At 36.9% G+C, this 22,802-nt stretch overlaps 1 long non-coding RNA gene across 2 annotated transcripts; it reads left to right on the top strand.

Moving 5' to 3' along the window:
* The first annotated feature begins 2,137 nt into the window (after positions 1-2,137).
* Positions 2,138-22,508, top strand: LOC124247372 (uncharacterized). 2 transcript variants are annotated; one of them, XR_006890699.1, is made up of 5 exons: positions 2,138-2,579; positions 10,684-10,766; positions 19,857-19,937; positions 21,197-21,354; positions 22,319-22,508. It is a non-coding gene; the product is annotated as an uncharacterized LOC124247372 (long non-coding RNA). The 2 variants fall into 2 exon arrangements; XR_006890700.1 differs by lacking the exon at positions 2,138-2,579 and adding an exon at positions 2,586-2,783.
* Positions 22,509-22,802: the final 294 nt, after the last annotated feature.

Here is a 22,802-nt window from a genome sequence, read left to right as displayed (position 1 = left end):
TGCATGTTCCCACTTTGGGGTCCTTGAATGTCAGGCTGGAAAACATTCATGTACATGCACAGGGCTATCGGGGGAGAGCAGGGCATGCTCACCTATCTCTGCCGCTTCCTACAGGGTCAGTCCATCCACCCTCAGGTGTATAGCTGAGTGTGTCTCTCAGGCATCCTGTTGTGCTGTGTGGGCTTCCTCCACTGGTCAGTGAATGTCCATTTAGTTGTAGTTCAAAAGGGGGAGAGAGAAGGGGAATAGCTCACTCCACCATGTTGCTGATGTCATCTGTGTGTATTTTTTTCTCAAAGAAACAGCTTTAGAAGGATAGAATATAACTAGAATATATATTTTAACTAAAGATTGTAATACTTTCTCCTTTGTTCAAGCTGATATTGGCACTTATGTATTAATAAATTTCCATGAAAAGGGGCTGGCCCCGTGGCCGAGTGGTTAAGTTCGCGCGCTCCGCTGCAGGCGGCCCAGTGTTTCGTCGGTTCGAATCCTGGGCGCGGACATGGCACTGCTCATCAAACCACGCTGAGGCAGCATCCCACATGCCACAACTAGAAGGACCCACAACGAAGAATATACAACTATGTGCCGGGGGGCTTTGGGGAGAAAAAGGAAAAAATAAAATCTTTGAAAAAAAAAAATTTCCATAAAAAGACAGAGCTCCTCCATGTTTGAATTTTCATCAGATAAAGACTTTCCTGAATCCATTATCTTTTCCCTAATCAATTCAAGATGTCTGATATCCTAACTATTAAATATTCTCAAGAAAAGCAATGGAAATACATGGAGAGTAAAAGGTATTTTAACCACCACAGAGCTTTCAGAAATCTTCATCAGCTATAATAGCCTGTCTCTCTAAATGTATCTATTTTATTCTGCTTTAACAGCAATCCTGGTCACATATATCTACTCCCCTCAGGTAATAATCTTTTCCATGTGAGTTAATTCCATATATGGCAACAGAATAGAAAAATATCAAGAATAACAACTCCTATAACATGCCCACCGAGCAAGTTATTACATATATTATCTTATGTAAGCCTCACCACCACCGTCACCACCAAGAAAAAAAAAGGGTAAGAAGGGTAGGAAAGGAACATGTGTTTGCATGGTAGGTTTTATTTCCACTGTTTTATTTTTGAGGAAACTGAAGCTCAGAATGTTTTAAAAGATTAAATGATTTTCCCAAGAATATGAAGCTAAAGAGTGATAAAGCTAGGATTTGAATCTACATCTACCTAGCTCCAAAGCCTATTATTTTTCAATCATATTAAACTTTCACATTTGTAAAATAATTATAATAATGTTTCCCTTGGACAATTGTTAAGATAATTAATTAAGGTGGCTTATAAAGTGCTTAGCTTCACCTTGGAAGATGGTAGCCATTCAACAAAAGGTGTACAGATTTTGGTACCTGGAAGTGGGGTTCTGTTGTATGGAACAAATACCTAAACATGTAGAACTGGCTTTCAAATTTGGTAAGGGGCAGAGGCTGGGAGAATAGGGAAGAGCATGGTAGGAAAAAACCTGTATCATCTTAGAAAATTCTGAGATCATAGACAGACTATTGGTTAAAATATGTGCATTAAAGATACTGCTGGTGAAGACACAGAAGGAAATAAGGAGTGCAGCGGAGAAAACTTTTATCATTGAAAGAATAATTACATCATCATAAATAGAATTTTAGTAGAAATATGACCGTTAAATCATTGCCGTTGAGGGCTCAGAAGGAAATGAGGACAGAGTTATCGGAAATTGAGAGAAAGAAGATCCTTGTTATATAGTGACAAAAAATGTAGTTGAATTTTGTCCTGAGGTTAGGTAGAAAGCAAAACTTGTAAATGATGAGTTAGGATATTTGTCTGAGGAAATTTCCAAGAAAACTGTTGAGAATGCAATCTAGTTTCTGCTTGCTGCTTATAGCAAAATGTGAAGAAAGAGGTAAGTTGAAAGAAGAACTCAGAAGCAAAAAGGAACCAAAACTTGATGATTTTGGAAATTCTCAGCCTATCCAGATTTCAAAACATGTTAAAATTAGGAGATTCATGGCCAGAAAAGCGTGCTCTGGAGAGAAAGCCAAGCATGTGGCTGGACAAGATTCTGCTAGTGCCTCACAAGGACCAAAAGGTCAGAATTCAATCACATAAACAGTCCTTTGAAGAGATTAAGTACATGAATGAGGAAGCCCATCAACCATCTCAGTAGAGACAGGGAATACAGATGCGTTTATCCAGGGAAGATTTGTGAAGAAGCCTCTTGTCTAGTGAAGTGAACCTCCCACAAGGTTTTTTAGGATGTTATACAACAGAAATACTACCAGCTTGGACTGAAAGAGACAAAGAGAAGATAAATGAAGTAAGCCTATCTGACCCCAAAAATTCTATAGGCAAGAAGCAGGCTGATGAAACTACTTGGCCTCAAACATATGCTATCCTTCAAAAAAAAAAGGAAGGACAACTCAGAGAGCAGAGCTACAGGTCCAGAGGAGGACAGATACTCACGCCACAGAGGATTATTCCCAGCCTTCAACCCTAATGGAGTTTGCCCACCTGGATTTTTGAAATCGCTCGGGACTGGTGACTACTTTTTTCCTTCTGTTTTATCCCTTTGCATGAGGAATATCTTTAACTATTAACTGCTATCCTATCCCTGCTCCACCATTGTATTTTGGGAACAGATAACATTTTTTCTAGTTTCGCAGGGGCATAAATGGAGAGAATTTTCCCCATGATGGATTATACCCAGAGCTTCATTCATACCTAATTTAGATGACTTAAATGGTGAGATTTGGGATTTGGGACTTTTGAGCTAATGAGACACATATGAGATTTGGATTTGAGTTGATGCTATAATGGCTTGAGAATTTGGAGGATCTTGAGGTGAGATGAATATATTTTGCAGGTGAGATGGACAGAAATCTTTAGGGCCAGAGGTCAAACCATGGAGTATGCTGAATAATGGCTCCCCAAAGATGCCATGTTCTAACCCCTGGAACTTATGAATATGTTACCTTACAATGTAAAAGAGACTTTGCAGATGTGATTAAGCTAGGATCCCGAGATAGGGAAATTCTCCTAGATGTGGCCCCAGTGTAAGAGTTAGGCTGTAGACTCAGAGTGAGAGGAGGTGAAATGATGACAGAAGCAGAGGTTGGAGTGATTTGCTTTGAATGTGGATCACAAACCAGAGAATGCAGGTGACCTTGAGAAGTTGCAACAGTTAAGGACACATATTCTCCCCTAGCACCTCTAGGAGGAATACAGCTCCGCAGATACCTTGATTTTAGCCCATAAAACCCATTTACAACTCCTGACGTCTAGAAACGTAAGCTAGTAAATTCATATTGTTCTAAGTCACTAAATTTGTGGTGGTTTGTAATAGGGAACTAATACAGTATAATAATAATAGCTGTTATTATTGTGCCACTTACTGTATACACTTATCCATTGTGATAGATCTTTCTTATATACAGTGTTCAGATTATTTTCTTAAAACAGAAAATATTGAGCAGAAGGGAAACATTTCATCATGAAGAAGGTCCTCATTTTGCTCATTGCCTGATGTATTATGTTACAATCAAGTGAAATGTATATTAAATGGCCCCAAATGGACTATTTTAAAGATTTGATACTTGCAATTTATAACAGTCTTTAAAATCGTTTCGATCTATATCAATTCAAACTTCTAGATTATATCATTTTGCCTCCACTAGTCCCTTTTCCCTTGTAATTTCAAGTCTAATCTACGGGGATTTGAGTTACTACAATAGCAGAATTGCTAACAATTTTTCTAAAATGCAAAATGGAAGTTGAATTTTACAAGAAGATTTTTATTTGGCTTAACAAAATTGATAAAAGTGTTCTAGAAATGAATTTTTGAAAGAAATTTGTATATGGCTTTTTTGGTAGGTCTAACTTTTGGGGCCATATGGCTTAATAGTTTAAGCATTCTTTTCCAAGCTTTTCAGATTGCACATTCTGATCATTACATATTTTAAGCACAACCCACAGTATATGTAAATTTTTATATTTATACACTATATAAACTATATAGTTTATATATACAAAAACCATTTTTAAAGGAAGAAACACAAAAATTGAAATGAACCTCTTTCATATTTTCTTCTCATACCCCAAGAGGTCATTTTATATCCCTACAGAGATCTGCACAGCCAATTTGGAGACTGTTGGTTGTAAAGCTTGGACGGTGGAGGCGAGCAGACCTTGTTTGGGGCTAGCTCCTTCTCTACTAACCATTGCAATCTCTGACAAATTGGATTGGTTTGTTGAGTGAATTAATTCATTTAAAGCATGTCAAATACTTAGCTCTATTCCTAGAAATTAGAAAGAGCTTAACCAACATTAAGATAGTAGTTGTGATTATTATTATAATACTTGTCTACGAACATATTAGACTTTTGCTTGTGTTTCTTCTGGGTTTCAGCCTCGCTTGGAAAAAAGTGACTTTTTGGTAAGTAAAGAGTCATCATTCTTGGGAAATGAATTCATTTTTAGTTTTCACAGTTTCTCTCCACCTACATTGACTATCTCAGTGATCTTGATGTTGTTCTGATCACTCTGCCTTCCACCAGCATTTGTGATTCTACTGTTGGTTTGCACTTGTAGTTTTGGTGGTGTACATTTAGTGTTTGCATGTGCTTTTCCATGAGAGACTTCTGGAAAACAGAAAAATATTTTCCATTCTATATACCTCCAGTTCCATACCTTACATAAACTAAGAAATGAATGCTTTCTGAATCAAATTTTTTATTATAAAGGGCATCCTCTAAGATGACAGGATACTTTGGGTTCAGTGAGAGGCTCAGCTTTTCATTTACAAGAAACAAGGCTTCAAATAAGCAAAAGGCCTTCTCATGTTCTCTTCTGCATCTCCCATGCGTTTGAGGTTCTTCTTAGCAAGCACAATCAATACACCCTTTATTTATTTATAGATGTTATATTTCTTTTTATTTAACTAACACTTCTATAATAGTTTGCAATTTATTAAGTGCTTTTCCATTTGTGGGAGGGTCACGTAAGTCCACTTAATGGCAGCAGAATGATTAAGTGGAAAGAGAGATTATTGGCTTCTTATACTTGAGTCTAGGAAGTTTTTATTCCTTTGTGCTTTGAAAATACTACTTCCTCTTTTAACTCCCCACCCCTCATGCACATACACCCACTCAGGGCAGTCAGGTGTAAAATTAGAAGGTCAAGAAATAATACAAGCATGGAAAATATGAGATAACATTTCTAAAAATAATTCTTGAGACCGATAAGAGGGTGTTAAGTCCTCTCTTGACTTAATTTCTCAATCATTCCTCATTGGTGCTTCCCTTAGTAGCTGACCAGGGCCTCACATTTCTCAATCACTTACCTATGATGTGGTAAGATTGCCCAACATGCGAGGCAGTTTCTTTTTACATCCCAGATAAGGACATGTTCCCACTCCACTTCTTTCGTTGCTTATTTCTTCCTCTTACTGTCACTGTTTACTTCTGCCCACTGTGCAGGGCCAGACTTTGGTTAAGTTGCGAAATGTGCTGATTGTTCTTTAGGCTTCTCCAACTTCCGGCACCTCTCTACAGCGACCTGAGGAGATGTCTTGTAGAAGAATTATTAAACCCGTTCTCTGTGTCTCCTAACGATGAAAATTAGCACAGGTTGCAGAGAAGTTACAGGAAAGCAGAATGTAGATTAGAATGAGGAAAACTTGTTTAATAACAAAAGCTGCCCAAGAATAAGAAGACTGACTTGGGGGAGGACAAAACATAGTTCCTGGGTGACTAGAATGGTGACTGGAGATGGTTATGCAGCACGTGTGTGTTGGAATCCAGGAAGTTAAAAATATATGTAACATATATAACACATATATAACATATATACATACACATATATAGGATTGTGCTTATTACAAAAGTAATGCATTGTCATAGTAATAAGTAAAATCAACCATGCGTGTAGAAAGTAGAAAAAACTCATAATTTTCCCTTTTCCTGTTCCCTAAAATGCCAGTATAAATAATTTAGTGTTCATTGTCCTTTCTCTATGTCCTTTTTCTTAGCTCCTTTGGAGTAGGTCACACAAACGTGTCTTATTACAGCAGTTAGAGGCATCATGTTACACACAGTTCACCTCTCCAGGGACTAAAATCTTCCTAGGAGTCGCCACTTCACACAGAGGAGGAGGCACAGCCCAGGGATGAGCTGCCTCCCCATGAGAACTCCAACCTCATCTGCTTCTCAGCTCTCTTCCTCTGCATTAGCCACACTGTTCCCCACAATCTCCCTCAGACACGCAAGGCTCCCTCCAGCTGTGAGGCCTCCTGGAACTGTTTTCTCTGTCTGGATTACCCTTTTCTCTGATATTTCTGTGACTAATCCATTCATCTTCTTTGTGTCTTTACTCAGATGTAATTTTCTCAATAGCATTTTGGTTTTCTATATAGGGATTGAGGGACATTCAAAATTCTTCCCAGAAACCTACTGCGCATTTCCTTTTAATTCAACAAATGAACAGGAGTTATGCTAGTATAATGTGCTTTTGAAATATTTTTTAACCTTGAGATTTTATCATTAAATCCTTCTTTTAAGAGATCTCGCTCTCCTCTCCCCTCATTACTGGGATTATCACATTGTGATTTTTGATGCCCAGAAGCCCCGAACAGAATATCTCTCTCTAGTCTGGTTGGTTCCAGATTTATGCCTGACTTCACTCCTTCTCATCAAAATTTATTTGTTTCTGTGGGAAGTTTTTTCAGATTCACTTGAAACAAGCTGGAAAACTCACCTATTTCCTTTAGAATCCAAAGGAATGCATTTCAAATGGTGGAATTCACAAATTGAAAGTAAGAATTTTGCTTGTTTCCTGTAAGATTTTTTCTGTACCTTGAAGCCAAGGAATAGAGACCTTCAGACTTGGAGAATATTTCTTTTCTTCACTGCAGTCCAGGGAAGTTCTAAAGAATTTGGAATCCATCATGATTTTTCAAGTAAAATTTTTATCACTTAAAGTGGATGTTTCATCTAGATGTGAAAGGTCAACAAGAAAGACAGTTTCTCAGCCCTGAGCTCTTTTAGAGGAGTTACTTGTCATCCAGTTCCTGAAAGCAAGAAACCAGAGGAGAAACAGTGTGTGCTCCTGACAGCTGCAATACCAAGATAACTGCCACTTCACAGGAAGAAATGCATCATAAGTATTAGTGCCCAGATTGGAATTAGATGAGATAATCTTGATATAGATGATATCTACCTAGAGTTACATAGTGCTGAATTCCTTTTCTCTCCCACAATTTTTTTTATTTTAATTAATTGAGTTACTATTTCTTCTTTGCCTTTGCCACCTCAAAAACAGACAGAGCAAAGTTTTCTTTGACTCCTAGTAACTTTCCACAATACTTTCTGATAATTTTTATGGTCGTGTTGGCCTCCATCACACAACTATAAATGCATAAATGAAATAGAACATCTAATAATATTGGACTACTATCAGTGGTGTTTCTAGTAGAGGCAGAATTGTGGAGTGGGAGTGGTTAGAGAATGTGGAATTTATAGATTTTTTAAAAAATTAAGCAGCAATATTTAAGATTACTTTCTTAATAAAAATATAAGGCTAATATTTTTATTTCTTAATACCAATAACATTTTTCTTAAAAAAGTGCATCAACTGTCAAATTTTCCTAATGCGTTTGTTTGAAGTGAATGTGCATTTTTTTCATTGTCATGGGATTCTCTAAACATTCTCTCAATATTTATTTCTCTAATATAGCATGTGTTGACGTCAATACCCTTTCCGCGCTTCCAACTTTATTCACTCCATGATGGTATCAAATAGTTTCCTGAATGAAAGAGACATTCGTAAATATTTTATTGTGGTAGAATCATTATGTCAAGTGCTTCCTGATCTTCTCTTTGAACTGTTTATTTTTTGTTTTTTAATGGGACATGGTTTGGTCAGAGAGTGTGGAATGAATGACATTTTTGGATGTTGACGTTAACCGTGCTATTTGGAATATTTTGCACGTGAGTTTAATCATACCTTGCCCAATTTTTTTTTCTGCGTGTTGCAGTTGAGTTCGTTATTCCTAATAAACGGTAAATATTTACTTGCATATTTACTTGTATTAATAGTTGTGAATTTCATTTTCACTTTGTATCTCCCCTGAAGTCTATTGAGCTGACAATTTTTTATTCACACATGGTATCTCATTCCAAGAAATTTCAAGTTCAGTTTTTGGAGAAAAAAGACTTCTAATGTCTTAGAATCTTCTTAATGAACTGTTCAGAGTAATGAATATACTACCTTTAATTTTTTCAGTCAATTTGAAATGAGTTATGATGGTTCAGGAGAGACAACTTAAAATGCAAATATTAAATGCTACTGAGCATTTTTCCATACTTAATGCTACCAGTAGACCCCAACATGAGTGTCCAAGCAGCCAAACTGGATTAAAAATACCTGTAAAATATTCATAATAATATAGTTAATAACAAACTTCCAAATTTATTTCAAAATGTCACATTTATTTTGAAATAATACAATAAACAAAATGGAGAGCTTTATTTGAAAGGTGCTACAGTCTTGGAGTCATAGTAGAGACTTCTACAGTAAGTTTGGTTCAAACAATGGACACATGTCCAAGAAGTACATTGAATTTCTGTGTAATATCTGGTTTTAACTTTATTGATATAAACTTTCAAATCGAATCGTTGAAATTAATACATTGACAGAAAATCTGCTTGTTAGGAATGATATCCTGTTTGACAGAAAACTGGGCTTTTTACTATTCGAAAGCAAAATATAAGTACTTGGAGGTTATGCTCCCAGGAATTTTGAGATATCAGTCCTACAGTATTGTTGTAAGTCAAAGATCCAAGCTCCAATCCACAAAGTTCCAGGGCCCCACAAAGCAACTTTAGAGGTACTCTAAATAACAAGTATTAAATCCTGCTTTCATAATACTGGCAAGAATTGAAGTTTTTGAAAAATAAGTTGAAATTGTGGTGTGCTTGCCCACCAGTATTATTCTCTGCTTGTCCCCCCAGGTTCGTTCTCTGCCTTGCTTTCTACCCAAGAGTTACAAGAACTGCAGAGCCTCGGGTCTGGCTCTCTGGCTTCTGGCTGTCCTCTCTCAGTGAGAGTTACCAGCAGAAGAATAGAGAGTGGTTATATAGCCCTATGCCACTTTCTTGCTGGACTGTCACTCTTTAACCATAGCTTTTGCAGGGCGACCCCTCTCCAACATCTATAGCTCTCTCTGGGTTCTAGTAATGTAACGTTCTCTTCTCTCCTCTCCAGGCTTCCAGGGTTTATAGCTGGGCTCCCTACTGTTGCAAGACTCTGGGCATTTCACCATCCCTTTATGATTGTGTTACCCTTGCTCTTACATCAGCAAATAGTCCCTCGATTGAACTCTTTTCAATTAACCCTTTGAGTTCATTGAGTGCATTATCCGTTCCCTGCCAGAACCCTGTCTTACTTAGTCTGCTCTTCCCCATTGCCACCACCATATAAATTGGTCACTTTACTCAGCACCATTTCTTCTTATTGGTAGTGTAGTAACAACCATAACAACAGAGAATAATAATAGCTTACTACATGCCAGAGTGAATGCTTACTACATGCTAGAAAATATGCCAGGTATTTTATCTGTGTTATCTCAATTATAGACTCATAGCAATATTACGAAGTAGCTATAATTATTATTTCCATTTTACAGATGAAGTAAGTTATTTAGCTGAAGTCTCTCAACCAGTAAGTTGTGAAGCAGAGCTTCAATCCAGGACCATTAACTATGGAAACTCTCCTTTTGACTACTTGACTCTCTTTCTGTAGGCAGCTGCATAATGGCTAGCATGAGTGACAAAACAAAGAGCTTCTCATCTTTAACTTTCTGGATCTAAATATTCTCATTACCTTATCTGAGTCTTAGATTCATACCTTGAGAGTCTATACCTCAATGACTGTAATATTTCATCCAAAATACTAAAATTGAAGGAAGAAGTGCCTCTACCATGCATGAGAGATGTTATCCATAGGCAGTCAGTAACTTGGAAGCATGGAATGACTAGTGTAAAGTCTGAAGATATGTACTATTGGACAGAGAAGATGCCACAGAGATTGAATCTTTCTTACATAAACTGGTAGCAGCAAGAATACTCAGACTCGGGAAATGAAGTAAAAGGCCTGGGAGTTGTTGTAGAGGGTAGTGGGGAAAGGGAGGCTAGACCAGGAAAAGATCCAACAATAGCAGCTCTTCAAGATTTGACAGCTTGGTTCTGAAGATTCACATGACCGGTTTCACGTGCTTGACAACTAAGGCCTGGCTTCCTAATTTGTTTCCATTTTATTTTCCCAAATATTATTCACAACAGTGTTTGTAAATTTCATGAAATGCTGAAGCCCTATATTTCCTGGAGCAATGGCCCTGCGAGGTTTGAATTATCGTCGTCAAGAATAACTTTCAGCCTAAGTGTTTCAGAAAATAGAACCGAAATAATCCACTAGCTGGGTTAGATTAGCATCATCTTTGCAAAGGGTGCCTCGCAATTCTCTGTTTTTAATGTAAACTTTTCTTATTCATTTTATTCTTTCGATTTTCATTTATTTTCTTTCCCTACCTCACTTATTCTCTCCTCTTTAAGATTTTCCTCCCCTGAAATTCATCTGATATTCGTTTCAGGAATCAGGGCTACTATTATTTGAACTCTTCACCTGTGACAAGAATGATCGGGCAGAGAGCACCTGGAATATGCGTTCTCCAAGGTGAGTAATGCTGTCCCATATTGTACTCCCAGCCTTTTATGCTCTCCTCTGTCATCAGGAAACAATGTTTCTCATTCAATTTTAAAAGTCAACCGATTCAAATGGAGTCAGACAAAAGCAAAGCTGTGCAATTATCTGGTTCTAACTAAGCTTTTATGATGCTTTTGTGCCCTTTGAACAAGAGTGTATTTAGAGCTTGGAAGAAAAAAAAGTGTCTGTACTAATACGATTTCCATCTGATGTAAACAGGCATCATTCTCCCAAACAGCACTTCCCTTTAAAATAAATATTAGCATAATATATTTCAGGATTTTTTCCTACTTTTACTATTAGAACAAAAAACAAAGAGCTGCCTCTATGGTCAGAAAACAGTGGGACATCTGTTCTTACCAGTTAAGCCATCTCTTCAATCACTTGGAAATAAAAACACAGATTATAATTTTTAAGACATGTTGTCAAAACAGTTCAAATAAATACAAACCTAGGAGTACTTAAAGTTGAGGAAAGTGGAGTGAGTGTAAACCAGAATGGGGAATCTACCAAGACAATGAGGATGTTTTTAGCATCATGTTTTACCCTTGTGTTTCCAAAGCATGTCACCCAAGGTGATTTTCGATGGTTCTTAAATATGCTCCTTTGACTTTAATAGTTAGATGTTTATTTTAATGGGTTTTAGAAAATATTTAAATAACACATTAAACTTATGATTCCATTATATTAAGGTTGCAGTAAATAACCATGTGACAAAGAAATGCATTTCTATTACATAAAAGGTTCACCTTAGGGGCCAGGCTGGTGGCATAGTGGTTAAGTTTGCATGCTTGACTTTGGCAGCCCAGGGTTCCTGGGTTTGGATCCAGGGCACAGACCTACACACTGCTCATCAAGTTATGTTGTGGCGGGGTCTCACCTGCAAAATAGGAGTAGATTGGCACAGATGTAAGCTCAGGGCCAGTCTTCAAAAAAAGAAAAGATTCACTTTAGAGAAAGTGTCAGTACAAATGGCATTAACCTATAGCAAAAGCAAATGCATGACTGTATATGCTTGACTGAAATTCTGGAATCGTAGGTCTATCCTAAGAGCTAGATATATGTGGCCACATAGTTGTGAGCCAAAGCAAACTTACTCTACTAGGGGATCATATATTAAGATTCTCTCAAGGGAACATATGCCTTGAAGGCTCAACTGAATTGTCTTGCTTTAGTATTCCTTTGTACACAAATAGTTATTTGTATATAAAAACTGACATATTCTAATAGAAAACAGTGCTCTCTTTAAAAAACCAAAAAGAAGGTATAAAACAAAGGAAATGAAATCAGTACCTTGAAGAGATATCTGCACTCTCATGTTCATTGCAGCATTATTCATAACATCTAAGACATGGGAAAAACCTAAGTGTCCATTGATGGATGGTTAGATGAAGGAGTTGTCATATATACATCTTATTCAGCCTTAAAAAAAGGAGACCCTGCCGTTTGAGATAACATGGATGAATCTGGAGGACATTATGCTAAGTGAAATAAGCCAGCCACAGAAAGAAAAATAATGCATGATCTCACTTAGGTGTAGAATCAAAAAACGTCGGACACATAGAAGGGACAAGGAGGGGGCAAAATGGAGAGATGAAGGTCAAAGTGTACAAAGCTGCAGTTATGTAGGATGAAGAAGTCTAGAGATCTAACATACAGCATGATGACTATAGTTAATAATGCTGTATTGAATATTGGAAATTCTCTAGAGAGTAGATTTCAGGTGCTCTCACCATACACACACAAAAAAGGTAATTGTGAAGAGATGGATATGTTAATTAGCTTGACTATAGTAATAATTTCATTATCTATATGTGTATCAAAACATCATGCTGTAGGGCTGGCCGCATGGTGTAGTGGTTAGGTTTGGTGCATTCTGCTTCAGTGGCCTGGGCTCATGGGTTTGGATCCCGGGCATGGACCTACACCACTTGACAGTCATGCTGAGGGAGTGACACATGTATAAAGTGGAGAAAGGCTGGCAAAGATGTTAGCTCAGGGATAATCTTCCTCAGCAAAAAAGAGAAAAAAACAAAAAAAACCCACATCATGTTGTACACCTTAAACATATATAGCTTTTATTTTAAAAAATAGGGTACAAAACATTTTTTTGAAAAGTCAATGTAGTTTCATCAGTTACAACAAATATACAACTCTAGGGGAGATAGTGATGACAGGAAAGGCTATGCATGTGTGGGGACAGGGAGATATATGGGAAATCTCGGTACCTTTCCTTCAATCTTGCTGTGAACCTAAAATTGCTCTAAAAAATAAAACCCATTAAAAAAATCTTTGGGGACTGGCCCAGTGGCGTAGTGGTTAAGTTTATGTGCTCTGCTTTGGTGGCCTGGAGTTCATATGTTCCGATGCTGGGAGCAGACCTACACACCATTCGTCAAGCCATACTGTGGCGGCATCCCACATGCAAAATAGAGGAAGCCTGGCACAGATGTTAGCTGAGAGACCATCTTCCTCAATCAAAAAGAGGAAGATTGGCAACAGATGTTAGCTCAGGAACAATCTTCCTCACCAAAAAAAACAAAAAAAACTTTGATGGAATGTTATAATTCTGGTCTTGCCATGATGTGGAAATCAGTCTTGCTTTTGTGTGAAATGATCTATCCAAAGTGCAAAGATCTGACCTGGTTTGTTTCAAAAGGTCAGGCCTGATTTTGACAAGCAAGTTCCATCCTTTTTCTCTGTCCATCAAAGCATTAGATTTCATTGTTACTTCAATAAAATGAAAATGAACATAGAGGAAATGCTGACAGAGATAATCCGTAAGTTGTTACTTCATTCTTTGAAGAAATTAAGACATTCTTTCACTGTGGTTGAAGGGCAAAAGGTTAGTGAAATTCCAGGATACCTGGTCACAGGGGAGACTGGAGATTTTAGATGTTGATAGAATCCCGAGGGAGAAAAATAGGTGGTAACTAATGAAGAGGAAAGGAAAGGGGGAATTCTGTAACTCGTCATTGTCTCAAATACTTCCAGCGGTCACCCTTTCCTCACCCATATAGAAAAATGGGGAGAAATGCAAACCAATGGACTCTCAATCTAAGCTTCTTTGAGCTGGAAATCTATGGTGGAAATTTCATGTAATAGTGCTATTTTATGTTATTTCCTGTCTTTTCATTTATTAAAGAGACCAAACATTCTGCTAAATAGTCTTTCCCTGGAATCTTAGACTTTGGATCCTTGTCCTGGAAGCAAGGAGCATGGAGACGGAATAAAGCAAGAAAAAAAAATCTAAACAAATATTAACAAAACTTTGGTTTTTATGTCTTACCAGATAATTCCATTTTAGTCCATGCCATTCAAACGCTGAAGAATTCTAAAAGACTTTATGTTGTTTGCTGGCCTGAGGGGAATCCAGTTTTCATTGTCTGTGTTAGATGACATTAGAAATAGTCCCAAGAAGTAAAATGGGCTTAAACGTATTTTTAAAAGGTACTTACACTTCTAGAATTACTTCCAAAATTGTATCAGGTTCCTCTAATTTTGAAGTTTAAACGATAGAATGATGTTTTATACATTTTAATTTATGATCTGTTACTAACAGAGCTGTTTAAAAGCAAACACAAATCATGCCCTAGTTTTTACCAACCTGTCTCTTCATTTCAACAATCATTGATTTTTCTAACTTTAAAATTTCCCTACACAACCATAAAATACACCCTCTCTGGCATGAGTCATGTTATTACTGTAATTCAGGAAGTTTATTACAGGACTAACTAAAGATACTCAACTTATAAAATGAAACGATATGCTAATTTAAACAATTGGAGCTAAGAGGAGTAGGCACAATAAATTTATTTGTCATATATAAACAGTCTCAAAACAGAGATGATCAATATTTGAAGAGAGTAATCATTCTGAGGACTATTAAGATAGATAAGAGAACAAATTCCCTTTCCATTCATCCTTTAGATAATGATTTTCCCTACTCCTTCAGAAAATTAGATGTTAAATGCTGAGAGGTGACTGAGTGCTTAACAGAAACCCATAACGTTGGTATGGAAAGTGATAGACTTTTTTCACATTGGGTATGTAACTGTCCTGTGCTTTTAAAAAGAAGAACCTGTGAAGTTTAGCTACTGAACACAGTGCCTGCTGCCAGGATTTCCCCTATTTTCCCTTGCTTATCTGCCTAATCTTCTCACGCCTTTGTCTCCCGGATTCTCTCATTTCTACATCCTCTTTCACTTAGAAGACTTTTCCATCAGTCTCCATTTCCTGAATTACTCTTTGGCATTCCCCTTGCAATATCTCAGTCTTGAACCACGGGAGAGGTTCAGTTACTACTCTTGCAGTATAAACTTCTGAGGTCCTTAATCCGATACCTGTTTGGTGGCCATGAATAAGAGAGGAGGTCATATTAAATCCTGGGACACAGCAACAGGTGTGATTTGATGACCATGTGACATGAGATCTCTGGCTGAGCACCCATCTAGAAAGGGTGAGGGGTGTCTTTGTAAATGATACGCCAAAGTGCTGGGGAAGCAACCTCTATACCCCCCATCAGGTTAGACGACCTAAGAAAATAAACCACTATTTTATCAGAGAAGAATTAGACCACTGGTAAGTTAATATTCAGATTTGCTGTTCAGTGCTTTGATAATTTGAGAACTGAAGGATCTTACTTCTATCTCGTGAATGTTCCATAACCTAAAGTTTTTCACTAATTAAATACAGCAGAGACTGGATGTATCACGGCACAGAAAGGTAGACAATGAAAAGAATAACATCTTTTACAGGCATTTTCACAGGACCACTCTCCCTACTAATTTCCCAAACTCATTTATCTTATCAGTTTTATCCTTCAATCCTTGATTCTATACTTAGCGCCTGTGTCTACATCTATTCCTTCCTAGTTTGGAAACTCTTCCCTTGGCTTATGGACCTCAGGGCAGGGCTAGGCTTACTCATGCTACTGCATTTTATCAGCTTTTCATCCACTGCAAGATCTTTTTATCCACAAAAAATGACTATATTCAATAAAAGAATAACACAACAAAATTAGCTCCTCAGTATGAATTTTAGGAAAAGCAGTTAGGTTTGATGGTTGGGGCCGAATGCTACCATGTCCCTATTCACTCTCTAATTCAAAGAACGACCTTCTCCATGGGTCCTGTCCATTTAAATTCAATTTTGTTATTAACTAACTGAATGGTGTGTATTATATATTAGCTACCTGCTATATTATTTGATACCATTACTCTTAACAAGCATTAAAACTGGCAGAGAGCAGAATACAAAATAGGATAAAGTCCAGACGGGATGTTATAAATTTGGAAAAGTTAGGGAAATATATTGTCTTCATATGTTAGAGTTGCTTTAACAAAAATACCATAGACTGGGTGGCTTAAACACCAAACATTTATTTCTCACAGTTCTAGAAGTGGGGAAGTCCACAATCAAGGTGCCGGCAGATTGGGTATCTGGTGAGAGCCTACTTCCTGGTTTATAGACAGCTGTCTTTTCACTGTGTTGTCACATGGTGAAGGGAGAGCTCTCTGGAGGCTGTTTTATAAGAGCACTAATCTCATGCGTGAGAACTTCACCCTCATGACTTAGTCACCTTCCAAAGGCACCACCTTCTACGCCCACCATATTGGAGTTTAGGATTCCAACATATGAATTTCGTGGGGACGTAAACATTCAGTCCCTATAAAGGAGGCAGTGGCTCCCAACTACTGATTCCTGTATCTCTCCTGTCCTGATTATATACTATTTAAATTTGTAACTTGCTAAAAGAAACAATTCTCGGAGATTCTGATTCACAAGATCTAGAAGGGAAAGTGTTTTTCTAAGAATTTGTATTAGGTAGAAGCTTTCAGTTTTATTCTAATTACAGTTACGTTGAGGAACATAAAACTAACAAAATAAAATAAAACCAACAAAACTAACAAATAACCTAACAAAATCAAGGAGATGATCAATACTGATAAATGTTATCTTATTTATAGTTTTCTTATTGGCTGGTCTCATTATTTTACATCAATTCCTTTGGTTTACATAGTTTCAGGATGGAAGTAAATTAAAGTTTAGCTAGTGAAAATAACAATGCTATTCAAAACATAACACCAGTTTGGGCACATTATTCATTTATGATAAGAAACAGAACTATCAAGTGATCTAATAAAATAGAATAGTCTTCAAAGCACATTTGGCAAATTATGTCCCAGCCTGTAACCCTAATGGAAAAATCAGAGGGCTGCTTAGTAAATCACAATAGCAGAAGCGTGTTTAATGGAACCAGAGTAGGCACAAAGCCCTTTGAATAAGACTTTCTCTGGAATGAAACATCTGTGGATCGACTCTGTCCAGATTTATTTCTGAGATTCGATTTCTTCAGTGTTTTCAGGCTGAAGAGCTCTTCCTTTTCACTGGTAAATTTTTTCATGTATATTTTAATAGCTTAAATTAGGTTAATCCTACAGGCCGTGGAGACATTCTGACTCTTAAATATCTCTGCCCTGATCTATTTTGTATTTCTCTGAAAGCATAAATCTCTTTGTCATGTTAATTTACCAGTGTCCCAAGGTTAGGTTATCTGATGTACTTGTAAAGAGAACATTTAGGGGTAAATTTCAGAGTAACTTCCCTTGCGGCCTGATACTCTCCCAGGTCTGCCAGGCAGGACTAGCTACATAATTTACGGGACCCAAGGGTACAAAATGCAAACATGGGGCACCTTTTTAAAGAGTGCAGAAAAAGCATCATTGAAGTTACTAAAGTATGAAGTTTTATCCTTTAAAATATATTATTTCTTATAAAACATAATAGGAAAAACAGTGATATATGAGTAACGATATAAACTTACAAATTTCATAAAATTAGTATTTTGATGTCATTATTTTATATAACATACTAAGTAATAATACTTTATTAATGTGATTTCTTGATTATAAGATTTTTATGGTTCACTTTTCTGCAAATTCACTTATTAGTTTATTACAATTTATATCTAACAGCTCCGTTTTCGATAAGATACGATTGAAAGCAGCATCGTTTGCTCTTGGCAAATGCACATTTGCAAAATCTTTTTTTTTATTGCTTTTTCTCCCCAAATCTCCCTAGTACATAGTTGTACATTTTAGTTGTGGGTCCTTCTAGCTGTGGCATGTGGGACGCCGCCTCAACGTGGCCTGATGAGTGGTGCCATGTCCGCGCCCAGGGTCTGAACCAGCGAAACCCTGGGCCACCGAAGCAGAGCGTGAGAACTTAACCACTCTGCCATGGGGCCGGCCCCTGCAAATATTTTTTGAAAATTGTTAATTGGAGGAAGAATCTTTCTACTGACCCAATTGTTACTGGAGCTGTTGGGAGTATTTTATAGGGTATGAAAACTTTAGGAAAAATTTCAAATAGATTATTTAAAAATATAAATGTTAATACATTTAAAGTTGATGATTCTCAAGGAACAATTTTTCTAAGACAATTTAACTTTCATAGAAATCACTTTTGTGTAAGTTTGAATTTAACTTAAAATATAAATTTGTACAATGGCTTTGTAATATTTCCTCTGATAATCTGTACCTTGCGGAGGTCTAACCATAAACTGAAAGTGGCTTTATGATTGGCATATAATTCAAAATTTCTATTTATGCTTTCCATCAGTGTATTTTCAATTATAAGGAAAATATTAACTTTAAAATCCTCTTTCTTGTCATCAATTGTTCATCAGAAGAGTCAAACAAAAACAGTCGTCTTTTCACTTGAATGTGAGAATCTTTAATTTCTGTTATGGGCTAAATTGTGTCTCCTCAAAATTTATGTGTGAAGGTCTTAACCTCCAGTACCTCAGAATGTGAATATATTCAGATGCAGAACTTTTAAAGATTTTTTTTTTTTCCTTTTTCTCCCCAAAGCCCCCCGGTACGTAGTTGTATATTCTTCTGTAGGACTTTTAAAGATTTTATTTTTTTTTCCTTTTTCTCCCCAAAGCCCCCCGGTACATAGTTGTATATTCTTCGTTGTGGGTCCTTCTATTTGTGGCATGTGGGATGCTGCCTCAGCGTGGTTTGATGAGCAGTGCCATGTCCGCGCCCAGGATTCCAACCGATGAAACACTGGAGCGCGCTAACTTAACCACGCAGCCACGGGGCCAGCCCCCAGATGTAGGACTTTTAAAAAGTTAATTAAGGTAAAATGAGAACATGCAGGTGGGCCCTAATCCAATATGACTGGTCTCCTTATAAGAAGAGGAGATTAAGTCACAGGCACACAAAGAGGAAAGATCACACGAGGACACAGGGAGAACAAGATGGTCATTTACAAGACAAGGAGAGAGGACTCAGAAGAAACAACCCTGGCAACACCTTAAATTTCTGTTGCTTATGCTGCCTAGTCTGTAGTACTTTGTTATGGCTGCTCCAGCAAACTAGTATAATTCCTATTTCTAAATTAATGGATATTTGCTTTGCAAGGTTACAGTAGTTTTCAAAACTGTACATTTCATACCTGAGCTAACATCTGTGTCGGTCTTCCTCTATTTGGTATGTGGGTCACTGCCACAGCGTGGAGAACTAGTGGTGTAGATCTGTGCCCAAGATCTGAACCCATGAACCCAGGCCACCAAAGCAGAAGGCATCAAACTTAACCACTACGCCATGGGGGCTGGCCTGTGATATCTTTTGAATAACAGTGCAACATCAAAACAATGACTCACATGTTTATTTTCTCTGATACTCAAATACAAATTTTATTCTCCTTAATATAACATAAAAACCAACATATTGGGGCTGGCCCAGTGTCATAGCAGTTAAGTTAGTGCACTCTGCATTGGTAGCCCGGGGCTCACCGGTTCGGATCCTGGGCACAGACCTATGCACTGTTTGTCAAGCCATGCTGTGGTGGCATCCCACATAATAAGTAGAGGAAGATTGGCACAGATGTTAGCACAGGGCCGATCTTCCTAAAAAAAAAAAAAAAAAAACCAACATATTGCTGATATTTATATTGGAATTGCATTGAATCTATAGATCAAACTGGGTAGAATGAACATTACTGGAATGTTGATATTTCTTATCAATAAAGTTTTCTTGTTTTATTTAGATACATTTTAATATCTACTGAGAAGATTTACAAGTTTCTCTATAAAGTTTGACAAATTTCTCCATAGAGATCTTCTGTAAGGTCTGTGCCTACATATCTGTTGCTTTGCTGAGTTATCTCTTTTTTAAATTTCCTATCTGTTTATCTCTGGTGATTAGAAATGCAATTGATTTCTCTATTTGATTAGATATCCGACAAAATTGCTTAGCTCTCTTTTCATAATTTTCTTACACTTTTTTTCTTTATAGGAAATGGCAACATCTATTAAAGAGGCAGATTTATTTTATTCCTTTTCATTTTTATGCCATTTATATTGTTTTTAATTTCTTAAGTGCCTTAGTTAGAACCCCAGCTAGAGGGGCTGGCCAGGTGGTGCAGCGGTTAAGTGCACACGTTCTGATTCAGCAGCCCGGGGTTCGCTGGTTCAGATCCTGGGTGCAAACATGGCGCCGCTTGGCACACCATGCTGTGGTAGGCTTCCCACAAATAAAGTAGAGAAAGATGGGCACAGATGTTAGCTCAGGGCCAGTCTTCCTCAGCAAAAAGAGGATTAGCAACAGTTAACTCAGGGCTAATCTTCCTCAAAAAGTAAATAGATAAATAAATAAAAAATAAAATAGAACCCCAACTAGAATTTTAAAGGAAAATGGTAATGTTATACATTCTTGTTTTGTTACATATTAAAATGGAAATGTTTTTAATGTTTCATTAGTAAGCTTTTTACATCTCGGAGATTTGTTTTGGTCTTTAGTATGTTTAAAACATCGAATTCTATTCCTAGTTTGACATCATAATTTCAAAGATGTATTTTATAATGCAAATCAGCCATTTATTCTTGAGATAAACCCATTTTCATTTTGCTTATTGTACTATTTAATGCAAAAATAGTTTATATTTAATGATTAAAAATCTGTAAATATATTTCTTTATGATATTTGCTTTGGATATAACGCTTATAAAAGCCCTCAAATCCAAAATTGTTCATTCTAATATGTTTTTTCTAATACTTTGTTGGTTTCATACTTCTCAAAATTTATATCTCTATTATGTCTGTAATTTAATATTTGACAAGAGATGAGTATCAGATAGCCTCTCTATTCCCGTCAATGTGCAATCTATATGATTATTTATCCTTGTATATTATTCATATATATTTGTTTTATATATTATAAATATATAGTCATATATATTCTTTATGTATGTTTATATATTAGTATATATATAATCATATGCAATCCATATAATTATTTATACAGATATATATTAGCTACCTATTACTTCATAATAAATTCCCTTCAGACATAGTGACTTAAAAGAACAATAAATCTTTGTTATCTCAGAGTTTCTCTTGATCAGGAATTTGAATGCAGCTTAACTGGCGGTTCCAGCTTGGACTTTCTAAAGAGGTTACAGTCACTATGTCACCAAAGCTGCAGTCATCTGAAGGCTTGACTGAGCCTGGAAGATTTACTGCCATGATGGCTCACTCAAACTGCTTGTAAGTTGCTTCTGACTCTTGATAAGAAGGCTCAATTCTTTATCACATGGGCTTCTCCTTTGAGGCTTCGATTGTATCCTCAGAACATAGTAGCTGGCTTCCCCCCCAGGGCAAGTGATGGAAAAAGAGAACAAGACAAAAGTCACAATGTCTTTCATGGCCTGTCACCAAAAGTCACAAATATGTGTTTCCATCATATCCTATTTTTTTTTTATTAAGATTATGATAGATTACAACCTTGTGAGATTTCAGTTGTACATTATTGTTAGTCATGTTGTGGGTACACCACTTCCCCCTTTGTGCCCTCCCCCCACCCCCTTTTTCCCTGGTAACCGCCGATCAGTTCCCCTTGTCAATATGTTAACTTCCACCTATGAGTGGAGTCACATAGAGTTCGTCTTTTTCTGTCTGGCTTATTTCGCTTAACATAATACCCTCGAGGTCCATCCATGTTGCTGCGAATGGACCAATTTTGTCCTTTTTTATGGCTGAGTAGTATTCCATTGTGTATATATACCATATCTTCTTTATCCAATCATCAGTTTCTGGGCATTTAGGTTGGTTCCACATCTTGGCTATTGTAAATAATGCTGCAATGAACATAGGGGTGCAAGGGACTCTTGGGATTTCTGATTTCAGGTTCTTAGGATAGATACCCAGTAGTGGGATGGCTGGGTCATAGGGTATTTCTATTTTTAACTTTTTGAGAAATCTCCATACTGTTTTCCATAGTGGCTGCACCAGTTTGCATTCCCACCAACAGTGTATGAGGGTTCCTTTTTCTCCACAACCTCTCCAACATTTGTCGCTCTTGGTTTTGGATGTTTTTGCCAATCTAACGGGTGTAATGTGATATCTTAGTGTAGTTTTGATTTGCATTTCCCTGATGATTAGCAATGATGAACATCTTTTCATGTGTCTATTGGCCATGCTTATATCTTCATCATATCCTATTTTTACACAGGTCAGCACGATTCGATGTTTGAGGGGAAGACATAAGGCCGTGAATGAATATTGGGAGACAAGGAGTATCTGGAGGCTGTCTCAGAGGCTGGCTATCATGTTGGATCTAGTCATGAACTATCCATTCTTTTCCGCTAAACTGAATACCCCTTTCGGTTCCAAATATATGCTTACGCTATTATTTAATAGAATAATGCATCTCAAATTGTTTCTGTTGCATTTTTCAAATGTTTATTTTTATAGATGAATTTCACAATCATTTTGTCAGTTTGGAAACACACGGGGACATGAGGGAGTTTTTTTTTATTAAGCCATAATTTACATATAACAAAATTCACATATTTTAAGTAGGTGAGATTGTTTAGTACATTGCTCTGAAGTATATTAAAATATGAAGAACTGACATCTTGATAATAATATGTTTTCAAATCTACAACTAGAGTATATCCTTCCATTAATTTAAGTTTTCTATCTTGTTTCTTGGT

This window comes from Equus quagga, chromosome 11 (assembly GCF_021613505.1).
Source record: "Equus quagga isolate Etosha38 chromosome 11, UCLA_HA_Equagga_1.0, whole genome shotgun sequence".
NCBI lineage: Eukaryota > Metazoa > Chordata > Mammalia > Perissodactyla > Equidae > Equus > Equus quagga.
Note: the sequence above shows the minus strand (reverse complement) of the source record. Positions and strands in the feature narration are given on the sequence as shown.